Here is a 24385-nt window from a genome sequence, read left to right on the forward strand (position 1 = left end):
ACCACTTGACTTCGGGCTTAATATATTTTTTACTATGCTTGTGGGAGATGTCTCACCGTATTTAATAAAGATGAAACTAACAGAATTCTGTGGAAGAAAACCTGCCTTTTATAGAATTGTTTTAAAAGGATAACCAAAAGTCTTTGTAACATTGATTAGGATTATTTTCTTCCTGTATGGTTCCGAAATTCCATCAGTACTGAAGTCTTCAAGCCATTCCCTATGCACTCTGTAGATCAAGTTTGTTTCTTCAGCCTGTACCTTTAATTGCAAGCAGCCTTGTCTATCTTGACCATCTTGTTATTTGAGGAGAAATTGTCTTAAATGGGTGTTTTGCCAAGCTGTATGTATTTTAAATGATTGTAAACTTAAAAGATTTGTTTTCAGTTTCCCTTTAAGGTTAAAACTGACACCACCCCCACCACCTTTGGAAAAAATGGCATCAGGATTTTACAGCAGAGATGCATTGCGCTCTCTAGGGATATGTTGGCAAATGTAACTTTGTTCATCTTGGCCCTGCTTGTTAGGGAAGGGGCTTAATGTAAAGCTTGATCTGAATGCTCTCAAACTTCAGTGGGATTAGAAAACCAGATGCAGACTTCTCAGAAAGCATCTCCCTGGAAGGATTTGAAACCAAGCTCACGGATTCCAATGTTTCTGCACTACAGAGTGTTTCAAATTCCATTATGAATCTTGCACTGAGCCTGTTTTGTGTTGACACAAGCGTGTCATTCTAGGCAAGAATACGTTGCAATTAAAAGCAACATAAGGTAACACATGAGCCAACAATTCAAGCCAAGAGTGTCAACCCTTCAGCCTGCTCAAATTACTGGAGGGAAAAGAGTCCCATTACAGGACTGAGATCGTACTCATACAAGAAACACACTGGCAGTAGATAAATCGGTTGGAAAATTATCAGAAGTGTCAAAGATTTCTCAGTTAAATGTGCATATGTCTCTAGCAAGATTTTCCCATTCTATACCTACAGTATAAGATACCAAAGGACAGAAGGCTCTTCTGCAGGTTAATATTGCCAGTTAATAGCTTGCTGGGTTTATATTGGGGGGGAGGCTTAGCAGTGTGGCATAATATGGTGACTCAGAAGGAGACTTGGGTACAACTCTGAAGCTGCCCTTGCTTTTCGTCTCATTTCCCTATTTTACAGGTAGAGATAGTGATGCCAGCCTGTGTGTAAAGTATTTCAAATTCTCTGAGCAAGAAATTTTATCTAATTAGTGAGGTGTTAAAAAAAACAAACCAAAACAGAGTTTTGCATTTTCTTTGAACAGGCCAGCAAAGAAATGAAAACTTGTTTTGGGTGCATCTGTTGTTTCCTTTGAGACCTACAGGGAATGATTTGCAAGAGGAAATAATAGAAGGAAATGTGTTCATATTTCCTGTTGATAAGGTACAGCATTTAATTCATACATCAGATTGAGATAGTGGTTTCTTGCTCTTAATATAACCACAAAATCCAGCCCAGTTTAGTGTCTTTTAAAGACACTGCTGCTTGGCTTGTTGTTCTGTCCCATCTTTTAACTACCATGCTTTCATTCTTAAGCAGAGAAACCGCCTCCACTGTTGGGGGGACTATGTGAATAATTTCACAGACTAAAAGAAAAATGCTGATGGCAGCAGCTCATCCTGACCATCTGCTGCTTCCAAGGACACCAATCTAAATCCCATTGTAACAAAGGTCATTTTGTGAAGCTAGTGGGTAAGTCTCTGTAGGCACAGGGAAGGAACTTGTGATAGTTACCCTCTGTGGTTCTGTATGGCAAACATAGACATCGGAGGCTCGGGTATTAGAGGAAAAAATTGTGGTGGAGTTGTTAGTCCTGGGGGTACCAGCTGCTCATAGCACAGCTTCCTAGCTTGGCAGAAGAAACTGTAACCTACTAAAAAAAGCTGCAAAGCACACAACCCTAATAATTGTTTTTAGTGATGGTAACAGCTTCCTTCAAGCATTTGGAATAGATCCTTGGCTGGTATAAACTGTTGCAGCTCATTACCCAAGCAGAATCTCTGTCCCCCTTTGCAATGCCTGTGTCATCTCTGAGCTAAAGCTCCTGTTCAGTGTTTCGTTATTGCTGTGGATTTTAGTTCTTAATATAATGGTTTTTCTTTACATTCATTGTAACTCTGTTGACCCTCACAGAGAGAAAACATGAATGTGGCTCAATGTCTGTATTTGTTTCTTTGCAGGTTGTATTGGTTTGGGTGTTTTTTTCCCACATCAAGGATAGCTAATTTCAGGACATGTAGCAGAAATCAGCCTAGGAAAGTTAACTTCTTGGAATTCAACAAGTCTTGATTCTCTGGTCTGAGTTATTTTAATTAAATCTTTTCTATCTGCCTGCAACTTCTGTGTTTAGACCTGGAAAATGTTTTCATTGTATGATGCAGGAATTTAAGACAGAGTTGTATACATAAGTTGTATGTATTTGTTTATGAGCCTGAGATCTCAGTTTGTTTTATTTCCCTCAAGGGGGAGTACCAGTTAATTCTGCTCAGTCCTTTTTGAGCTATTGGTCCTTAGTAAAATTTGCATTGAGGAACACATTTTCTGTGAGATCTGGGGTACCACAGAATGCCAAGTTCTCATTGTACTGCTTTGCAATTTTAATCAGTGTAGGTATGGCGGACTCTTGTTCTGACGTTAAACGAGATATTTAGTATTTCTATCTCTACCTCAGGAACTACTCCAGAACTTTCATGTGATTCTCACTGAGGAGTTCCCTCAGTTAATTAACACATACTAGAAAATATTTTGTTGGTTTTTTTAATTATTTGATCACAGATAAAGTAATATAATTTCATCTGTAATCTTTGTCCAGACACCTTATGGGTTTGTGGGTAAATGTTCAACATCGTAATATAGAACTGGCTGGCTACAGTCGGCTGGGAATTGTGTAATTCCGTCTCCCGCTGTACATGTTATATGCTCAAATGCTTCTGGGGAGGTAAACAGGTGTGACAGCGTGATTAAACAGGACCTATACTCCACAGCAGAGACTACAACCTCCTTTTATGTAACTGGAGTTCCAGAGAGAAAGGAAAGCTGAGCAGGTCTTCCCAGTGTTGGTGACAACAGTGTGGTAGAATTGGAACAGCAAGGCCAGAGGAACGGATGATACTTCCAACAGAAGCATGGGTAGCAAATCAAAGTTATATATATATAGGGGGAGTGGTGATAGACTGGAAGCTTGTTCAGCAGTATATGTGAATTAATTTCTAGCCTGAGTAGGCTTCCACTGAAAGCCAAAGCCATTTGAAGGCAATTCATATTGAGGTATTTGGCACGAATGAATACTGAGCTGGTCTCGGGTGGATTCTCTGCAAGGAACTGGGGACTGAACTGAGTGGCTCCAAAAGTGTCCTTTTTGTCGGGAGAGAAGCACGTTACATGTTTGGTCTGGATTTGATATACCCCTAAATGGACAATATTAGAAAACTTAGGAACTGCATCTGCTCCAAAATAGCATCTTTTGTGAAAATAAAATATCTGTAGAGGAGGATAACAAGGAAGGTCTAGATTTTATGCTGTGCAGGCCTGATAGATTCTTCTGCTTGGTTCCAGTTGCTGTACTTACTGCATTTACCAAAATATACTTGGTCTGATATATAAAACCATGTGATACTGCGTTGCATTTCAGAACCCCTTTTAAAACTCCCCTAGGGAGAAGGGGAAGGGTGTAGAGAGAAATTAATATAGCTGCTATTTTAAACTTTTAATGGCTATGTGTCATAGATAGGGATCGCTTTGGTCATGTAGCCTAACCCTCCATTTTGTGTTCAGTGTTGTGTGTATCAGTACCTTCAGTTCCATATTCTTCAAACACCCCATTATTTCCCTGGTATGAAACACTTTTTACCTTCTGTTTTGGTTAGTTCTAGCTTTTCTGCATCGTTTGAACTTGATTTGTTTGATTGGGCCTTTAATCCTAGAGCTTGTAGTTTGCCAGAAGCCCGGTCTTTTCACTGGGATTGGTCGGATGTTATAGATAAAGCCACTTAAATAAATGTTTCTTAGGCAGAGACTGCCAGTCTACTAGATAAGAACTACATTTAGTTCTATTATCTGCACTTGTCTTAGTAGGTGGATTAGATTTAATTTGGTCTTTTGGAGACAAGCGGGCAAACTGTTCTTCAGACAGATTTGGGATTTGGTTGAACGACAGGCTTTCTTATGTGGTCTATAAAGTGCATTGTAGCCCTATAGGAATACTTTGTGTGTCTGGTTCCTGCCTGCAATTTTAAACACTAACTTTAATGATGGTACTTCTAATTATGCACAGAGGTAAATTCTCAGACCAAAGAATGGGGAGTTTCATCATCTGCCCCATTAACTGCAGCAGAATTTCTGTTGTGCAAAGCAGAGACTGCCGAAAACAGGCACTGACAGCGAGCGAAAGCCCTTCTCGGGTACACTGGCTGAACAAGGCACCTTCCATCCCTCCACAACTCTCATTAAAGGATGTATTGACTTCTTAAACCAGCCACGCACATCTTTGTTGCTTACAGGTTATGTTGCTGTTATTTGCTTTTTATTAGGTTCTGTGTAAAAAGGGTAGGTGTGGCCATTTTGCCACTGTGTAGCAGTGTGGCTGTTTGGGATTACAGGACTGGGGAAATGGGTGACACCCAGCCTTTGTGATCCTGACTCCTGTAAACAAAAGGGCTAAGTTCAGTGTCCTGCTAATGGACTTAACTGTTCCATAATTGAGACTCCAGGTGCTTGGGAAACAACCTCTTTTGCTACATATCCTTAAGTTTGGCTTAGTTACTCCTGTTCAACTCACCTTGGTCTTGGATATTGCGAAGCCTTTAATACTAGCTTCCATCACAATTCAGTCCTCAAAGCTTGGCAATAGGATATTTACTGGTTTCAGGTCTTGTCTCTGTGGTTTGTGTTTCAGTCTCTGCTTGAATTTTCCATTTCGGAAGGATTCTTTTCCTTCTTTTGTCTGTTTTGTACCTAGATGCTGCTTCCACCTGGGGTTAAATTTAATTTTTGTTCTACATGTAGTACTAAGACCCAGCAATGGATGCTAGCTAAAGAAAAGAAGAAATATGTTCTCTATTACAGTAGTGTCCACCTTGTGTAACAACATGAGGATTGTATCAGCAGTGGGTGTGAGAGGAGACTGAAATGAGGTAAATATGGGAGAACACGGAGAGAGTGAGTGCAGTAACTGTGCTCATTTTTACAATTGGAGCATGCTTCAAGTTTGACTTGATTGCTTCCTCTTCGATTAATTGAAGCCTCACCTAATCGAGCCGAGAGCTTTCCCTTCCCTAGTTTAGAGTGCCTTGTATCCTTTTCTGCTGTACTTGCTATAGTACCTTAGACATGACACCGATGTGAGAGGGGTATTTATTTTTAGCACTTCTTCCCATGATTAATCCATGCAGGTTCTGTTTGACGGTTCAATGCTATTTTAATGATGTAGGCAACAGCTGTTTTCTCCATGTCTTATCAAATATCCTCCATGTTCTAATAATAACAAAGAAATTTCTTTATTCCTGGCTATTCCAAATTTCCACCCGAGGGATCTCATTGCATCTCTTCATGGGGACTGCAATCTAGGAATGGGTACTTGTGGCTAGATAGATAGATAGATTCTTTGCTCTAAAAAAATAAGTATGATTCAGGTTTTAGCATTCATTTAATCTTGATTCTGTCATTACATCTAGGATGACATGTAGGGCTAATTATTTTTAACAGCTCAGTAGTTGTAACTATCTTCTTGTTGTTCAGGTAAAATGACAAACATACCAATATGCTTTGCTGTCAGATGCTGTAGGGATGATTCAATTAGACTAATTTCTGTTTTCATTAACACTTCAATTGACTGTGTTTTAATGCTACTGTTTACAGGTTTTTACTTTGTGATTTTTTTTTCTACATATTTTCTCTCATACTTTTTATTGCCTGTTTGCTATCGCGCAACTGATACTGTAGCAATTGTCTAACTTTACAGGAGGACTCTTTCTGATACTATCTGGCAAAATATGGTATCTGCACCACTGTTAAATGGTATTCTTTTGTTGTTTGTTTTTGTTTTGTTTTGGGTTTTTTTTTTTCTGTTGAGCAAGACTGCGTGTGATTTAACTTGTCCTTCAAGTGGTCCATAGATGCCATACTGAATGAGAGAAGATGAGATACGTGTGTATGTACCAGACTTCTCATCTCCATGATCCCACCCAGGAGCAGAGAAGCATGAACTAGTCCTTTACTAGAAAACTAGTACACTAGGATAAAGTCCTATGAATCATGACAGTGTTGCCATACCCTGATAGACTAGAACTGCGATAATGTGACATATCCCAAATTCCTTCTGACTTCATATTTTCACTGCTGATATTTTTGACTGTGGATTTTTAAATCATTACACACTTAAGATCTGACAGAGATGTGTTTTTCAGTGGAGAGTATGTGATGTTTAATTGCCATAATTATCTTGAGAATGTTCTGGATTTGTAACAGTTGATTGTTTTCAAACTTTTTACAGTCTGTAATATACAACAGAGGAATGCAGTTTATTCTTAGGCGTGGAAACTCATTCTATTACCAAAGTGCTTCATCAAATTCACTAGTAATAAATAGCATGTTTTTTCTTGCTTAGCAGTCTTATCTTCAGCAGTGAATTTCAGAAGGCTTTTTGCAGGTGGATTTCGTTCTGATGTAACATTCTACCATAGCTCAGGGCCAGCTTTATTCATTAATCTTCTATCCATACAACTACATACTTTTCAAACAACTTGGATATTGAACAGGATATGGAAGGCAAAGTATTTCAGCTGCTGTTAACAACTTATGAGTTAGTCACCACAGAACATTACCTGTTCTGTCTTCTAAAAAAATGAACATTTGCAAACGCTTCACGTGGCTTAAAAAAAAAAAAAAAAAGTTGTCAAGGACAGTAACAGCAAAAGTAGAAACCACTTAGTAAATTTTCTTTGTCAAGGTTGGTATGAAAATTATATTTGGAAGGTAGCTGTGTTGTAAAGTGCCTTAGAAGCCACTGCTAGTAAACATGAATAGCTTCATGTATTGAAAAGCCTGGGTCTGATGGAAAAAAATGACTTGAATGCCAGTCTGTGATTTGCCAAATTAAATATCTATTAAAATTTATAATAAAAATTACAATGTTGCTATAGTTACCAAAGCTTCCTTAGTTCCAGGACTGCAGTGCATTTTACTTCAAAGAAGAATCTCTTTTCTCCCATTCTTTCAGTGTAATGAAATAGAACTTTCAAAAGTGCTTTGAATTTGCATTAATTAGTTGGTGGAACTTTTTGCCATGAGGAATCAGAAAAGCTGGAAATATAGCTGTTCCCAAAACATGTGCTTTTATTTCACAACATCTTTGAATTAAATCTCATTACATTATATTCTCCTGTACTGCAGGGCAGAGGTGACGCATCCCTTGGCAGAGAAGACGTGCAGCTCACAGCGACCCACTGAAAGTGGGCAGAACTTGTAACAGATACTACCGTGGGTCTCGTGTGTGTGTTATGATGAGAATGTGTAGTCATGCATTTGTCTGTGTTTATATGAGTGACTTATGCCCACTTGTTCTTGAAACTGGTCTTGTACTTCTGAACACTTCTGCTGTAAAGTATGCTTTGACTAGTAAATTAAAAGGTTAAGGAGGAATGACTTTTATGGTAAAGATATGCCATTATTGTTCCTTTAGGGCTTATCTCCTCTGAAGCTGTAGGTCCTGCCACCGTTGTCATCATGGCCAATTGCTGCAGAATGTTCATGAATCAGTTGGAAAATATAACCTGTTATTTGTAATGTGAAGGGATGGACATAAGCCCCGTAGTGAGATCCTGTTGGACAATTCCTATGCAGGTTTCCTCACTGAGCTCAATAAATGATAATATTAGCAAGGTTATAGAAACAATGCAGAGTGAAGCACAGGAAGTAAAAAGGATTTTGCTCTGTCATCCTGGCATCTGGCCTGCGCCAACAGCACATCTGCCCAACAAAGGTTAAAGATCAAGTGCTTCTGACATTGCTTACCTTTGTCAGGGATTGTTCCCTTTATATTCAGCACAAAAGAGTGTGTGTTTAGGCGTTTCTCATCATGTCCTCTAGGGTTATTATGCAAAGATGACTCTCTTGTGGCCATACATACGTATTATCAAGCCTTTTTTACCCAATGTAGAGCTTCTGCTTATGGTTTAAAACTATTTTTAATGTGTACATTTGTGTCTGTGTAAATAACTGATGGAGGGAAAGTATTTGCTGAATTAAGTCTGTTTGCTTTAGAGCAGCAAAGCTTGTCCTTCAGGAAAACAATCTGGCAGGATACGTGAAAGCACTCAATTGTAAGTTGTGAGTGTGCACCTCTGGCCAAGCCATGGCATTCCTGGTGCCACGATTCCCTATTCCCTTGCTTGTCCTCCTGTCTGCTGTGGGCTGGGGTGTGTGATGGCGCCTTTCAGCCTGGTGCATCCACAGGGGAGAGGTGAGGGTCTCTCATGCACCATTCATGGCCAGATGCATCGATTCCTGCGGGCTCTAGGAGTGCCCGAAGCCTTCCTTAAGTGGGGGTGAAAAACAAGTGATGAAGTAATATTGACTGTGACTTTTGTTGCAGCTTGGATATGTATATAAAATCTCCTACCCCTTACATGAAACTACTTGTTTATTTCAGATGAAATATATAGGTGGTTACTATATCAACCTTCCTGAGGTTTATGAGGAGTTGAACGGAAGATGTTTCTTTTAAGCCTTTGATATCTTTAGGTCCATCTGCTCTGTAAGAGCCTTTATCCTCTTTGCATGCTCTTGAGTTGGAGTAAGAACAATCAATATTATTTTGTACACAGAGAAGAAAGGAATTAAAATTTGAAATTGCCACAGTATCCATATCCTCTTTTTCATGTTAAATAAACAGGGAACCGGCTATTTAAATTTGATGAACAGTTTTGAAAATGGCTGAAAGACCTCACAGATCTGCACCATGCAGTCAAGGTAGTTCTTTGTGAAAACAAATTATTCTCTTATGTACCTTTACAAGTACATACTTGGGTACATCCAGGGCATATTTCTGAAGGAGCTTATCCACCAATACCAGTGTGTTTCAAAGTTCAATTTTCTAGCATTTTTGAATCTACTGCCTGAACACATTCTGAGAATTGGAAACGTCATGTGGTTTGAATAAATAAAAACATGAAATTGCCTGGGGTACGTCTGTGCCCCCTTGCTGCGCAGGTTGGCTGTTTCTCTGCCATCAGCCTGACAATTTCAATCAAGTTTTTAACGGACTCCTGGGGCTTCCCCGGTTTCTGTTCAAGGAGAGTCTGGCACTAGTCTTCCCAAGTCCGTAGCAATGAAAAGCTTTATTTTAGCTTCTGATTGAAATTTAGCGATAGGTAGGAAAGAAATAGACTGGTTGGATGAGTGCTAAAATAGCAGGTAAGAGCTATCTTTAGAAAAAGATCATAACTTGCATTTTTGTTTTGTCAAATTAGGAAGTGCAAAGTATAGAGCAACCATAGATCAGACTTCTCTGGAATCTCTTCTAGAATTTGACAGATTGACAGTTTTAATTAAGAGTGTTTTATTTAATTCCTTTTGCCTTTACACCTGAGAGTGTTCACAGGCCTATGCAGGTTTAGACTGCAATCCTGCAGGTTTTTTTTTTTGAAATGTAATTGTTGGTCATTAAAAAAAATTGAAGTAAATATTATGAAGGCTTTAAATTTTCATTCCTGTTCAGGAAGTTTCCAAATCACCTTTTATGCTTACATAAGTTATTTTCAACAGTTTCTTGTATTTCAAAACCTTTTTATTATAAAGGAAGAGTGTACCTTAAAACCATAACAGTTGCCACTTTGCAATTATGGGCTAATGATCTCTGCTGTTCTGAGTAAAAGAAGCCATTGTGATTGTCTCTGGATGCTACTTTTTTAACAGTAGCTGTTTTAACAATTGGTAAAGGTTGAAGTACTGTGATCTGTATGGAATAGATGTTGGGTTTTTATAAAAAGAAAGGTATTGAGTATTTTTCTCTGTATCCTTCAAGGAGTTATGAGTATTATTCCTCCATACAGTAGGTGGAGACAAAGACCTAATGAATTTTATTATGTCTCCTCAGACTGATTTTATTAGCTATGCTAGGTCCCTCCTGATTTTTGGTATTATTAAATTCCTTTATAAAAATAATAAATATAAAACAATTTTGTTCCAAAGGCTGCTAATTTATGTTTACGTTAAGTGCCATAATTTTTTTGCTGGCTACTATTGATAAATTGGTTCTCTAAAATATAAGGTCTGATTTGGAGATTGAGGAGATATCTGTGAAACCTTTCTGTGCAAGTTCAGATCTGTCTTAGGCCCAAAAATTCAGGGGTCAAAGCACGCCCAGGATTGACTTCAAGTTTGAACGTATCTAGAAATTCCCAGTGGTGTGGGAGTTGGATGTCTGTGCAAACTGGAAGCTTGAGGTGTGGTCTGCCTCTGTTTATAAAGTGACTTTGTATGTGTACATATGTTTATATAAATCATGTGCTTGTTTATAGGTAGGTGTTTATGTGCTTACAGCATGTTTGGCGGCACACAGAACATGGTGTTGGCATCCTGCCTACCTTTAACTGAGATCTTAAAATGTAATTTGGAGTAGTGAAAAACAAATGAGGTGTAATCCGTAAAGTGGGAGAGATGGTTTTCTCAGCTTTTCAAAAGGAAAATGGAGCTTGCAAGTTTCTGAGATACATTGGTTGATTGCTTCAAGTAAGAAATAATCTGTAGATATATTCTTGTTTTAATCTTCCCCTTAGTATCATTTACACTGGGCTGCTAGATGCTTCTTTGATAGAGGCGGTGTCTCTGCCCAGTGTATCATACCACATGTACTGAAGTTGATTGAAACAGTCATGCCAGAGGTGGATTTCCAGGTGTATAACAGTGCCAGGGTACGGTTCTCCTGTTGTGCTGGTTGCAAAGCAGGTTGCCTTAGGAGAGAAGGGTTTGTCACACCTCTCCCTCATGCTCAGCTGAGGTTACAATTTGACATAAACCTCTGATTTCAACAGATCACATAAGGATTCCCTCCTTCATTGATCTCAGGCTGGTCTGCTGAAAGCTTCTGTGCTTTTTATGAAAGGCAGAGTTTAGTGAGGTATGTTTGTGAGAGCGCAGATGCAAGAATGCAAAGCAGAGGTTAACCCAGCAAGGGGGAAGTGGAGAGGAGCCCACGTCAGGGTAGATCTGATGACCCGATCTCAGAGCTCTTTAAGCAAACCCTTTAAGAAGGGATTTCTTGCTTTGTTTGCAGTTCCATAGGCTGCTTCAAAGCTTGAGAAGGATTGCTATCAAGTGCCTTCTGTTCCTCATCTGCCTGTGAGGGGAGAACGTTTGCCTTCTTAAAATGGATACTTAGGATTAAGTTTAAACCAGGAGAATGAGTTGTTCTCTGATCAGTTCCTTGTTATGCCACGTAGCTTTGTGCATATAGGACATATCTTTTAATTTCTCTGGACTCCTTTCACTGGAATCCTGTCAAAATCTCAATCTCACGCAAAAGAGTTGTGCAAGACCTGATTTTTACTCGTGGGCAGTATGTGCTATAGAAGGTCAAAATGTATGTTATTATTAAATGCAGTTCAAATGAAGAGGCAACAAGCAGAGTAGTTTTCCAAAATTAAGACAACACAGGGTTTGGGGGTAACTGATAAAGATGTGCTAAGTCAAAGCCTGCCGCAGTATCATGTCAGTTTTGTTGAGATGGGTGTTTTGCAGGGAATCTATTTGAATAAATCAAAATATCCTCCAGTAAACATTAGTGGGAAGCTGAGAATAACATACAAGTGGGTGTATGATCTTGTCGCTAGTGATGCACAGAGCCTGTCTTTCCAGCGTCGTTCAAGTAGAGGTAAAGGGGAATATTGGATTAGAAAGTCTGAACATCTCAACATTGCTTTTACTCTCAAGGCCAGAAGCAGCATTCAGCTCTTCAGATGCAATGTGGTATTTTCCAATTTGGACCTACTGAGCTAATCACAAGGACTGAACAGAAATCCTAACTTAGAGAATTAATGATGATGGTCAGTGAACGTGCAGTCAAACAACAGTGTTACTGCTTGGTACAAGGATTACTTTTATTGGTCTCACTTAAAGTTATGGTTCATAAGGGTTTCTTGTATGCTTCTTTACTTTAAGAGCGTAATTTAATTTAAAATGTCAAGATTTGTGTAATAAACTGAGTTAGATCATTAACAGACACAAACTATTATATTTCTGAGCCTTGTGGCACTAGTCGCTGTAAATCCAGCATAATGCATCTGCAACTGGGAATGCTGCCAGGGCTGAGAGCTCTGGAGGAACCGTGCTTTTGATGTATCCATCTGAACTTTGCTAGACTGAGGAAACAGGATTTTGAAGAGCCCAGAGCCAAACGGGGTTGGTCAAACTGATGGCCTGTTCTCCAGCTGTATCTATCTGCATCTACTATTTGACCACCAGATGCTAATTGGAAGATGTGCTCTCTAAATAAGCTTGTGTAAAAGCGCCCACATTCTGTGCTCCACTGGACTGTGGCAGTACAGAGGATGTTAAATGAAGCAGGGATGTTTGTAGCTTTTGAATTGAACACGTGAGACCACAGCTTCCTCCTGTTCTCTGTGTACTCCGTCCATGAAGCTTCACTTCTGTTTTTCCTTGGCTCTCAAGGAGAATATATGGGGTTTCTATCCTATCTTTGCCTGGAACTGTGATCTGACACTCCAAAGAGAATTTATGAATGCTTGCATTGTGTTACACACCAGGGAGGTTGGGGAGAGGTGGGTTTAGTAAGATGTGAAGCAAACCATAGGTGAAGTGGAGTTAGCGGAACGCCTGTGAGTTCGGGTGCTCACAGTCCCTCTGACTGTGACTGCCAGGGCAGACAGAGTGTTGCCTGGGGAACAAAATCTCTCAAACAGGTGAATTCTTACAGGGGTGCTCAACTGTATTTTGGACAAATCTGGCCTCTGATCCATTGGTTTGTTTAATTTATGTGAGAGAATAACCTGCTTTTCGTGTATTGTTTCATTCTGCCTGTTGTCTTTGTGCAAATTCAGTGTTTGGCCAGTTTGCTGAGACCCCATGCAAAGGTGTAAATCCTGGGGTTTTGAATGCCTGTGTGCTGGAAAACAGACATTCACAAGTTATTTAGCTGAACGTACAGCTTTCAGTGTGTATGGCTTTCCAATTCAACCTGATGACCTGAAAAGACACAGTCTCACAAATTATCGTTAGCTGAAGTCACTCACTTTCTTCTGTCCTGTGTGCTGGTCGTTGCACATGGAGGAACACTAGTACGTCACTGTTTATGAGGGTCTTAACTAAACCCAGTGAAGAAATCTTTAGCAATACCCCGTTTAAAATATATAAAGTAAAAATAATTAATTTCTCCCTCCACCTCCAAACATAATAATACAACGTAAGAACTTCCGAAATCCTGTGTTGTTTTTTTTTTGGTCTGTTACCTACAGGTGAACGTAGCTTTTATAATAAGTTTTCTGCAATGAAGAAAATAATGGAAACTATGCTCTTTGCATGTACTTAGTCATGCTTCTAAAATTAATTGCTTGAGTCTTAATGGAAATTGTAACTAAAAAGTCAAAAAACAATAGATGTAATGAAATAACCTCTGCAGACTTTAAATGGCATTCTTTTCTTTTCTGTGTTGTTAAATATTTCATGCAAAAATGTAGAAATGGATCAATATAAATGCCATCCAATTTATTGGGTTTCTGTATATGAATTTCCCTTCTGTTCCTCTGTAAATGCATGTACATAATTTATACATTGTATTATTCATATTTTATATCAATAGCAAGCATAATTGATGAGGAAGAAAAAACCCAGCAAGTTAGTATATTTGGTTATCCTCTCACTTGTTTAAAAACGCCCTTGGAAGTGGAAGGATAATTAATGGTGTGCTGTCATTTAGTTTCATTTTTAAGGGTGGCATGTGGATAATATCTGGTAGGCTTGAAAAATGAAGCTGCCATAGCTGCAGACTTTAAGTGCTAATGGTTAGGGAAGAGAGGTATAAATAGTTGCTAAACACAGAGCTAAGACAGTAGGATGGACAGAGCTTTTCATTTCAGTGTATTGTTAAGTGTTTTTGTTGGCTTTGCTGTGTCTGTTGGCTTACATTTAAAGGATGCAGACTACTCTGTGAGAGGAAGAATGAAGTGTCAAAAGTGGCTGGAGGGAGAGTTCTTTGAAAGTTATTGAATTTGTGAGCCAGTAAGTAAGTGGGCAAATGTAGTGTTAACTTAGAAGGAAGTAAATTTCATCTGTGCGTGTTATTTTGTTCAAAAAGGGTGAAATCCTGAGAGATACTAAGGATTAAGTGTTTTTTGATAAAATGTTCTTTTGTACATTCAGCTTCAAGTTGCCTTGGGTTTTCTTCTCCAGATATGCATAAGATTTGGCTCAGTCTTTGACAATTCTAGTTTTGCTCAAATTATTTATCAAACTGCTTTGTAATGTCTGACTCAAATGCACGTAACATTTGCCTGAAAAATATGTTTTGGTAATGAAAGACCTTGCTTGAGGTCTCTGCTATTAAATCTTTGCTGAGGGGCAGGGAGAGGCTGTGAGTTTTTTGGCGAAGTTAATAAAATGTGTGGATTAGTGAAGTGCTGATTAGTGAGGTTCTATTGTAGACAGAAACATTCCTGCCTTAGCTGAAACCCAGATGGAAAGCTGCCCGCCTCAGATTGTGGAAAATGGTTTATGTTGCTCGTTTGCTGTAGTATGTTGCTGAGGTTGCAGCAAAGTGAATCTTACTAATGTCTTGAAGTGTAATTAACTCTGTTGTTCGATGTAAATATTTGAATACTGCTCATTCAGTCTCTACAGAGGCCTGTTTAAAACAATTTTTGCCAAAGAGCTCAAAGGCCAGTAGGAATGTGTGTGCATTAATAAACTTCTCTTTGTCCTGGACTTGATCCAGAGCTTATAGAGGGCAAATGGGAAGATCTCATCCTATCTGATGTATTTACAGTAGAGCTCAGAGCGCTTGATCAAGGCTTCATTGTGCTGTCATTGTGCCTGGGGTTTAGTTTAGATATGAAACAGAGTGCAGGACGTGGACACAACAGGCAAAAGGATCCAGGGTACTGGAAGGGCTGAGGGTGAAAAAACAAATAGAGTTCATCGGAAAAATAGTGGGCTATGTTATCCTCTCTGTTACATAAAAATGATGGCAAAATTTTAAAGTTGTAGAGCTTCCATTTTTGCTCCTAAGCATCAGCTTAAATGCTCAGAAGTAATGCTTGTCAAAAGAAAACTCTCAGGGAAACAGATTTATATATTGTTGCAATCCTCATCTTTTGGGGGGTGGAACAATGTGCTTTCGGCCAAAAGTTTTGTCTGTTTTTTTAAAAAGAAAATCCTTATTTCTGAGATCTGAAATGTTTCTTCAGAAATAGTGTGTGCTTACTTCAGGAAATGTCAAATTGCTTCCAAGGCATTTAATGTTATGTTCTCGGGGACTGGGCTCCCTTTTATGCCTATTTTCATACTGTCTCCTATTTCTGAAGAAATGGTCCTGCCTGCTTAAGAAAGTAAAACTGTGGCAGGGTAAGAATGCAGCCATTCAGTAGCAGATTGTCAGCTTTCATGGGCCTGGGCTACAACTCTGGTAAGATACACTGGTAGCTTTTCCAAATGAAAATATCTCTTCTGCCAAAGGGGATTTTTTTGTTTGTTGGCATTTTGAATTTTCACCAGAATGCTTTTCTGTTTATCGCTGGTGAACTCTGCTTCTGAGCAGCTCTCCTCAGTTTCTGCAGCAGTGAAGATGAGCAGGATTCTGTAGTAATTGCACAGCGGGGGAAACAACACAGCCCAGATAGTGCCGGGAACTGAGAATCAGATTTTCATTATATTTCCAGCTTGCTCTAGTAATGTTCTTGGTAATTCAGTTTAGCCTATATTATTTTTTACCCCAGTGTGAAATATGCTATAATAATGACACTTATCTCCTATGGGTGTTATCCGTTTTATTATTTTCTGTGAAAGTACCTGGAGATCCTTGGATCTTAGACCACTGATTATTCCCGTCAATGGTATTATCCAGCTCGGTCTTCAGATCACTGGCGCAGTTGCAGACCAAAATAAGCAACATATTGGAGATGTTTGTCTGTAGCTTTGAGACTGCTTGTGAATTAACTTTTTGTTTTCTAAAGATGTGTGCTCTGTATCTGCAATGAAAATAAATACCAAGATCCAAAGGCAGGCATTGGTCTGATGGTAACCCAGTAGCACGGCATTTGCCATTGCTTTTTGTCCTAAATTGGTAGCTTTCTCCAAGTAGAGATCCATAGAAAACAGTCACCTTCAGCCTGGCTGCTGCAGCCTCTGTGAATGATGTATATCGTGGAGATGTGATCTTTTCCTTTCTTCTTTGCCCTAACAGAGGTCAGAGGAGCAAGGGCAGGAGAGGCAGGGGGGAGCTGGCAGTAGCTGCAATAAAGCAGCAGTGCAGCTTTACTCCCTCTTCAGAAATTTACTGCTCGGATGTTAGTGCTGCATCTCCCTAGGATCTTGCTCAGCAGCTCTGACTGTCTGCAAGTGGGGACTGGCTGATGGTGCTTTCCTTATGGCTAAAAGATTCAACCCCTGAAAACCTCCGTGTGGGGGACATCTGGACAGTACCTACATGGAAATGCCCCATTTGAAACATATATAAAAAAAAAAGGCAGAAATGGAAAAAGTGGGTGGGGGAGAGTTGATTGGGGTTTTTTGTTATTTTTTGGGGGGGTTAGCTTATATACATAAAAGTTCACTCTGAAGAATTAAAGTCTAAAAAGACAAGGCAGACAAGAGGTGGGAAACAGTAGGTCTTACCCTGCTTTGCAGATTGGCATCTAAGGCCATAGAAGGGAATAAATTTCTCAGTGACACATGGAGTGGGGATAACTGAGTTCAATTCCAAGTCATTCATCCCAGCACATTAGTGTCTTTCCTCTCTAACCTTGATTAAAACAAACCTTACCTTTAAACAGTTTTTTTCTTCTCTAATAGAGGGTTAAGGGGGGAGAAAGAAGGGAAAGTGTGTTAGAGAGAATTTGTATTAGCTGTAGGGATGGACTCCTGAGCTGTTCTGTTCTGTATCAGATCATCATAGTGAAATAGCTCGCTTGGTTGGAGGAAATAAAAAGTTATATGTATTTGAGTGGTTACTGTATGATGCCCATGGGGCGCTTTGGTGTACTCACTCAGACTCTCCTTTCACAATCCTTATGGAAAATCCCAGGATTAGGCTGATCTCCTGTCCCGTTTCGAGGGACAGTGTACCACTGCCTCTTCTGATGTGTGTATGGCTGAAGACGGAAGGATGCATCTCTTCAGCTTGCATATACAGTATCTGTGGGTTTAAACCTTTGGGCAACTTTCAAATAACTGCTCTTGACACAAACTATTGCTGTGTGTCAGCAGCAAAGAGAATAGGAGAGATCATTTCACTGTTAGTACTTTGTGTCATGTCAAGAAAAGTAGAAATTGCTCATCCCATAAGGGAAAGAGATGGCAGAAGGAAGCGGCTTTAATGAGTGGTGGTTGTTTGGAATTGTGCACCAGCAAACATGTCTTTCATCTTGTTCCAAGGTGTCACTGGATGCCAGGTACACAATGTGCTCTTGAGTTGCGTAACGATGCACACCAACTCATTAATGATTTATTTTTTGAAACTATGCTTCTTCACTCATAGCACCTCTGGCATGAGATAACTTGCTGCCAGAACTTTCAGGACAGATTTATTGAAGGCTCACAAACTGAGGCCTTAAACATGCCGCTGGGGTGGTGCATGGGCGTCTTGGATTGCCTGGTCAGCCTTGCAGAGTCTCTAGGAGACTTACCAGTCAAAGCACTAAATCTGGGTTGCTCTCTACTACTACTTTGGTGACAATGAATTTCCAGTGGAATGTAAAGACTTTTGCTAAGGTGGTTTGGTTTAAGTCCAATTTAGAAAGCTGCTGAGCACACCTCCTCATGGGTATTGCCAGGTGGTGTCCTTAAACACCTTTTGGGTCATCATCTGATGCAAACTTTTGAAGTTTTGACCATGGTGAGTTGGTGTCCTCAATAGATCACTATCTGTGTTATGCTAGAGCCTAGGAACTGACAAGGACACAGCCGTGTCAGCGCTGTGGAAATGTAAGTATTAAGGAGCTGATCTCTCCTAAACGGACAAGAGTGATGTAGTCTAGGAGAAAAGGATGCTGCGTGCAGCACAGTGAATGATGCAAGGGTTGGAGACAGTGACTTAGTGGCATTATTTTGTTTTATAACTGTGTTATGTCTTGGGAAGAGAGTGTCTATGCAGAGCAATGGCGGAGGAGAGGAGGGAAGGATGAGTGCAGCTCAGGCAGTGTGGGCAAGACGAAAAGATAGTCAAAGGGGCCAATCCACAGTGGAGAAAGAACTGTAAATCCTGCCCTGATGGTATCGAAATCCACTCACTTAACTGTTTGTCAAAAGCCTTTTATGGCATCTTTGGCAGAAGGGAAAGAACAAACTTTATGGGTGTTTTTTCTAACCCATTTGAGTTTTGGGGGGAAGCTGGCAGCACTGCTGAGGAGATCTTCTGACCTGGCACGGAGGGAAGGTTCCAGCAGCACAGCTGCTTCATCTTCCGGGCTTCGTTGAGTGTAGTAACGTGGCTGCTCTCTCCTCTTTTTATCTTGTGCCATTGAGTGGCTCAGAATACTTCAAAAATCTCTCTCCATGATACTTTCCCTTCTCAGTCTGTTCTGTGTTTAAGATTCATTCGTGGCAGAGGCTGTCAGAATATAGCATAATGGACCCTGGATACAGATCATGCCTTTTGGGGAACCTGTAGTGTAAATAGCCCTCTGTAGAGGATCAATGCAAGCTACACTCAGCTGAGAATCTGGCTTGGAGCTAGTTCATTTTTTCTCTGTTATTAATTTTTCACTAGATGCAAAGCATTACAAATAACATTTTATGAGACTGACAATGAAAGGTTGCTTTTCATATTAAGTTACATATCTCATAACTTTTTCAAGTTCATGCATAAATTCAGCATCAGACTGAAGATAACTGCTTTTTTCTCATTGTAACTTTTTCGGGACAGTACGTGCAAAAGGAAAGATTAACCCTTTCAGAGACACTACGAAGAATTATCATGTGAGGTTTTTTTAAGATTATACTGAATTCTGAGAATGCAACGTCTGTATTAAGAATAGGGATCTTTGTAGTAGGAGTTTTCTATAAGAGTGACTCATGAAGCTTTTTGGAGATGTTTATCGTTGTACTAAGTGTGAGTCTTCACTGCATACTCTGCCTCTCATCTGTGTGTCTTGGCTCTTACTCTAATCTTTCTTTCTTTTCTACTTTTATTTCTATGTAACCTGCAAACGTTTGGAATTCATACACTCATGCAATCTCTTGGGACAACCTTTCCTGTGACTGAAACTTGGGGATTTATTCATTGCTGTGAAAGGAGAAATAACAACAAGAGTTGTGCAAAGATTAGTGCAGTGGGAGGGGGGGGTGGCAGTGCTGTTCAGACAGATATCGCCACTTTCATCCCTGTGTTGCCTGATGTTGGGCAACATGGAGCCCAACATTACCTTAATCCATCAACAGCTGTAGGCTTGGAGACAGTGGCTCACTTTTTGCCTATGGAAACTGTCCATCTTCTGCCCAGTCTGTCCATTTTCTCCTCTCTTCTTAAAATAGAATAGCACAGAAGGCACTGGTGAATATGTGCAGCTGCACAGGTAGGTCTGCACTGCTGTGCCGCTTTGTGAAGAGCTCAGGGGAAAGCTATTTGGTATTGAGTGGTGCTTCTCTGTGTGCTAATAAAATAGAGTATTCAGGACTCTCAGTAACTTGCAGTGTGATTTCATTCTGAACTAGTTGGAAGACTGTCTGTACCACCCCAGCAGTCTAACAGGATATAAAAGTAAATTTAAATTAAACGTATTTTTAAGCTCCTTTGCTCAGATAAATGATGGAGAGGGTCTATTTTTATATAAAAAGGATCTGGCCTTTTGAATTTTCATCTTACAAAGTTGCAATTTTTCCTTTTCTCATGAAATTGCATTTTCTGAATCTGCATGAAAAATGGCAGAGAGGAGCTGCACACAAATCAGATTGTGCTGGCAAACTATTTTTTCTTTTGACTGACATTCTCTAGCCTACTTCTGCAAGGGTGTGAATCTTTTTTCAGTTATACTGGTCTGACAGCAGCTTCATCAGAGTTAAGTCTTAATCTGTGTTTTCAGCTGGTGAAAACTTGCTCCTTGCTTTGATTAAGGAAGTGTTGCCATTTTCTCTTTGACATGCGCTTACTGTAATGTCAAGAAGAATGGAAAAACACTGATGTCTCTGCCCTGCAGTTAAGGCTCATTGTCATGCTCTGCTGTTAAGACTCACCCGTTCATAAGTGAGAAACTCGGGGCGGCCGTGGAGTCTCACGTGCTTCTTTCTGAAGTTTTGCTTGTGCTTGAGCATGGTCGGTCCTGACTCAGCTGTTGATGCGTGTTTGCTGTAGAGCTGCTGACCTCTAAGCAAAGGGTAAGTCAGTTGAAACAGTTCACGTCAGAGCCTTAACTTGTCCTTGCTTACAGCGAGGTCTGTGTTACCATATAATCTTAGCCATGGCCAGCTGAGATAATGCTGTTCTCAAATGTAAGTATGGCCACAGAAGGATCTTAACCTAAGCCCTGAGATGAAAGTTTTCATTCTGTATCTTCTACCCATAGTTTCAGTACCTCAAGAGGTGCTTTGGAGAGAGATTTCTGAGGAATGCTTAGGATGATCAGGTAGCTGACATTCCTGTTTTCAATCTGAGCCCTCCTTCACATGGATTTTCAAATGGATACTCTCCATTTTGTCAATGAGATGAAACATTAATTTCAATTGACTTGTCAGCTTTAAAGAACTTGTGTTGAAAATTATCCCTCTGTTCAGGCTAAACTCCAACTTCTTACTTCTACCTATTTTTAAATTAATTTACAGTTATAACTGTGTATTGATGACCCTCATATCCTGTTGTAAACTGCTGTGAAACTCCCTTTCATAGGAGGCTGCAATTCAACCTTTTTCAGGTAGTGCATAGTTTTATAAAATGCTTTGGGTTGGTGCAGCTGTGTAAACTAGGATTTTTGCCTCTGCATCTTTAACAGAGTTTCTTTATTTATTGCTAGTTCTGGGCACATAACATAAATATACTGTTGCTTTTAGTGAGATGTGGACTGTGGATTTCAGATTGACATAGGTTTCTCTCCTGGCCCCTCAAGGTCCTGTAGTTTTGTAAACAACTCAATTTCAGTCTGAACTTCTCTGTAAAATGAAAATAAATGAAACCAGTTTCCCACCTGGTTTTGTTTATGATGTTTGTTGAAATTCCCAGGAGGTTGTACATAGCTGGTTAGAAATACACTATCAGGTGGTCCAGTCTTGTCCATTAAGATCAATTTTTTTTTTTCCTCCTTTTGGGGTGGTGGGGGGAAGGGGAAACTGATGAGAGAGGGAGAGAGATTTACTGTGGCTGGCAGGGAGGAGATTTACTTCTCTTCCATGACAGCTCACATTTTCCTCTACGTTCTTCCAAGACTGTGTTCAAAGTTCTTCTATTTTGGACTAATCAAGATTTGGTAGCTAGAGCAAAGCTCGCCTATCATGTAAGATGCCAAATGCTTTCAAATTCATTGATCTCAGTGGAACGTGAGGGAGCTCAGCCATCAGCACTAGCATTTCAGTTCTTAAACATTTTCAGGCTTTAAAATGGGCTATTAATCTCGGCTCTGGCAAAGCATCCAAGGACGTCAGCAGTGTGTGATATGTCCCATAAAGTGCAACTTCTAGGAATCCTTTTTTTAATGTGTAGGGCGCTTCAAGGCTCGTGTTCTGTTTGCATTTAGTCTAACAACATCTCAGAATGTGTTATTTAGAGCACATTTCAAAAAGGATTTTGTTAGCATACAGCCAGTGTCTGGGCTAATGTGATTACCTTGAATCAAAATGCAGCTGGACTCTGAGATGTAGAAGAGTTCAATGCTTTTTATAGGGAATATTTGTTCTGAAATAAACAAAACCTATGTTTAGCAAAATCTCACTCTTTATAGTTTATACCTTAATTTGATTTGTTTTCATATAAAAACTTGCAATCCTTATCAGTCTACCTGAATTTTAAAAAGTACTTTTAGGTGAGAAAATGGCAGGGGCCCAGTGTCCTTCGTTTGGTCTTGTCTAGCAAACCTAACCAACGACAGAGCTTATGGATCCTGGGCAATACATGACCCTGTAATAACAAAGGGATGTGGCATGAAACGTGCACGGGGAGGTTGTTTTTCAAAGCAGCAGACTGCACTTTCAAATTCTTAAGAGTTTCAACAGTGCGATTACAATGGGAATTGTGCTTTTTAGTGTGCTGCACGTTCCCGGTCCACGTGAAGCAAATTTGGCTGTTGTCATGATGCACTACTTTGTATGAAGCGTAGTTGCTCTGCAATTACTTCTCTTCAGGCTTGTGCCAAGGATTAACCCATGGGTTAAGGCCAAAGGGTCCTGGTCTGTTGCCCGTTAAAGTCAGTAGAGAGACTTGCATCGACTTCAGAAGCTCCTGGATCAGAGCTGAGAATCATGATCTGAATGCAGCTTTTAGCCTGCCTTAGGTTTTCAGCGTGACCTGGAGGAATATCACTTTCCTCTCACTTCACTTGACTTTGGGCAAAGCTGTTACTCTCTCTGTGCCTCACCAAGAAAAGGAGGCTTAAAAAATCATTAGTATTTTGAAAGCACTTATTCTAGAGAGGGGGGCTGTAGGAGCAGAGCGGTAAATCCTGCTCTGTTGGAGCTGTCCAAATATTATTGCTTGTATTGAAAGAAAGCTCTTAAATGAAGGCTGGTGTTCAGAAGCCAGTGCAGCCCAAGAGTCATCACAACATCACTGATCTTCTGCTAGAAACGTGGAGCTTGTCAGCTGACTTAAGTGTGCTTTCACACAAACAGAAGCGATGAACTTCAAGCTTCTAGTTTAACTATTTGTGTCTCTGGAGGAACAGATAGGTTTCTGTTTTATGGGTATTCTCATCTCTCTTTTTAAACAGTGCTGCATTTTGTTCAAGGTAGGTCTAGAATATAAGAACCCTGGAAAGCAATTTTTTGGATTTAAAAGTAGATGTCACAGCCTAGTCCCTGTAAAAGTCCCCATTTACCAGTCATTCTGTCACAGTGAAAACACAGTTTATCTTTCCTGCAGAGATAGAGGTAGATATATATAAAATTGGGAGCAATTAAAGCGTTCATTGACTTGATTCAGAAACTGCTAAAGATGTGCCAATTTTTCTTCATCAGCTCCTGTTGATCTTTGGTTCAAGCCCTTCTGTGGTTAAGTATTTTTCAAGGTACTGTTGTTCTATGGGAAGATCTTATTCACAATTATTGCAACATGTATTTTTATTTCAGCTTTTCAGCTGCAAATTCAAAGCAGAAATTAATAGAAAAATATGGCAGGATGATGTGAATTTGTTAGTACAAAATATTTGTATCTTTTCATGTGAAGTCTGTACATAGCCGTATATTCTCCATAGAACGAAAGCAAAGTAGAAAGCTTCAGGCTTTTTTGGCAAATTTTGGAATAATTTACTTCTAATCACAGTCTGGCGTTTCAGGCTTGGAGCAGCTGCATTTCTAGCTGCTCTGGCAGTTAAGCCTTTTTAAATTTATCTCTCTTTTTGCTACTTTAAAATAAATGTTAAATGCTCCAATCCTGTTCTGCTCGTAATGAATTGGACCTACCTGTAAGACAATATTCTGCAAAAGAGTTGTCGGTTTAGAGCAGATTCATATTAGCTTGCTCGTTATGTAGGGAAAAGGGAAAAGAACCTCCTTCCCTTTGAAATCCTCCAAAGTTAGTTCTACAATTCTGCCTTGTGGCCAAATGCATTTTGTGTCTCATTTGTTTCCTGCTGCAAATCAGGGCTCTAAAGATCTCATGGTCTTTGACAGGGAGGGAAGGTCTTGTGAGCCCAGGTTAAATACTGGGGAGCATTACTCCACAAAATGAGACCATTGCGTACCAGAAACTGTCTGTAGGCAAGTGCTTCAGCTCCTGCAACAGAATTAAAGGTTCCCAAAACACCCTTTGGTTACTTGATTGCCACTGAACCACCTGGGTATACTCATAGGCATCCTAACTGAAATGCTCTGGTGCTCCTTTTGAGCTTTTGCAACACCAAATCGTTGTAGAAAGCTGATAAAGAGGGTCAGAGTTCTTTAAAAAAAAAATTAAAAAACCAACCATCAAAAAACCAAGCCAACAAACCAATACTACCGATGAGCTCTCAAATGACATAAATATTTGGTCAGCTGGATATGTAGAGACCAATGTCT

Source organism: Numenius arquata, chromosome 17 (assembly GCF_964106895.1).
Source record: "Numenius arquata chromosome 17, bNumArq3.hap1.1, whole genome shotgun sequence".
Lineage (NCBI taxonomy): Eukaryota > Metazoa > Chordata > Aves > Charadriiformes > Scolopacidae > Numenius > Numenius arquata.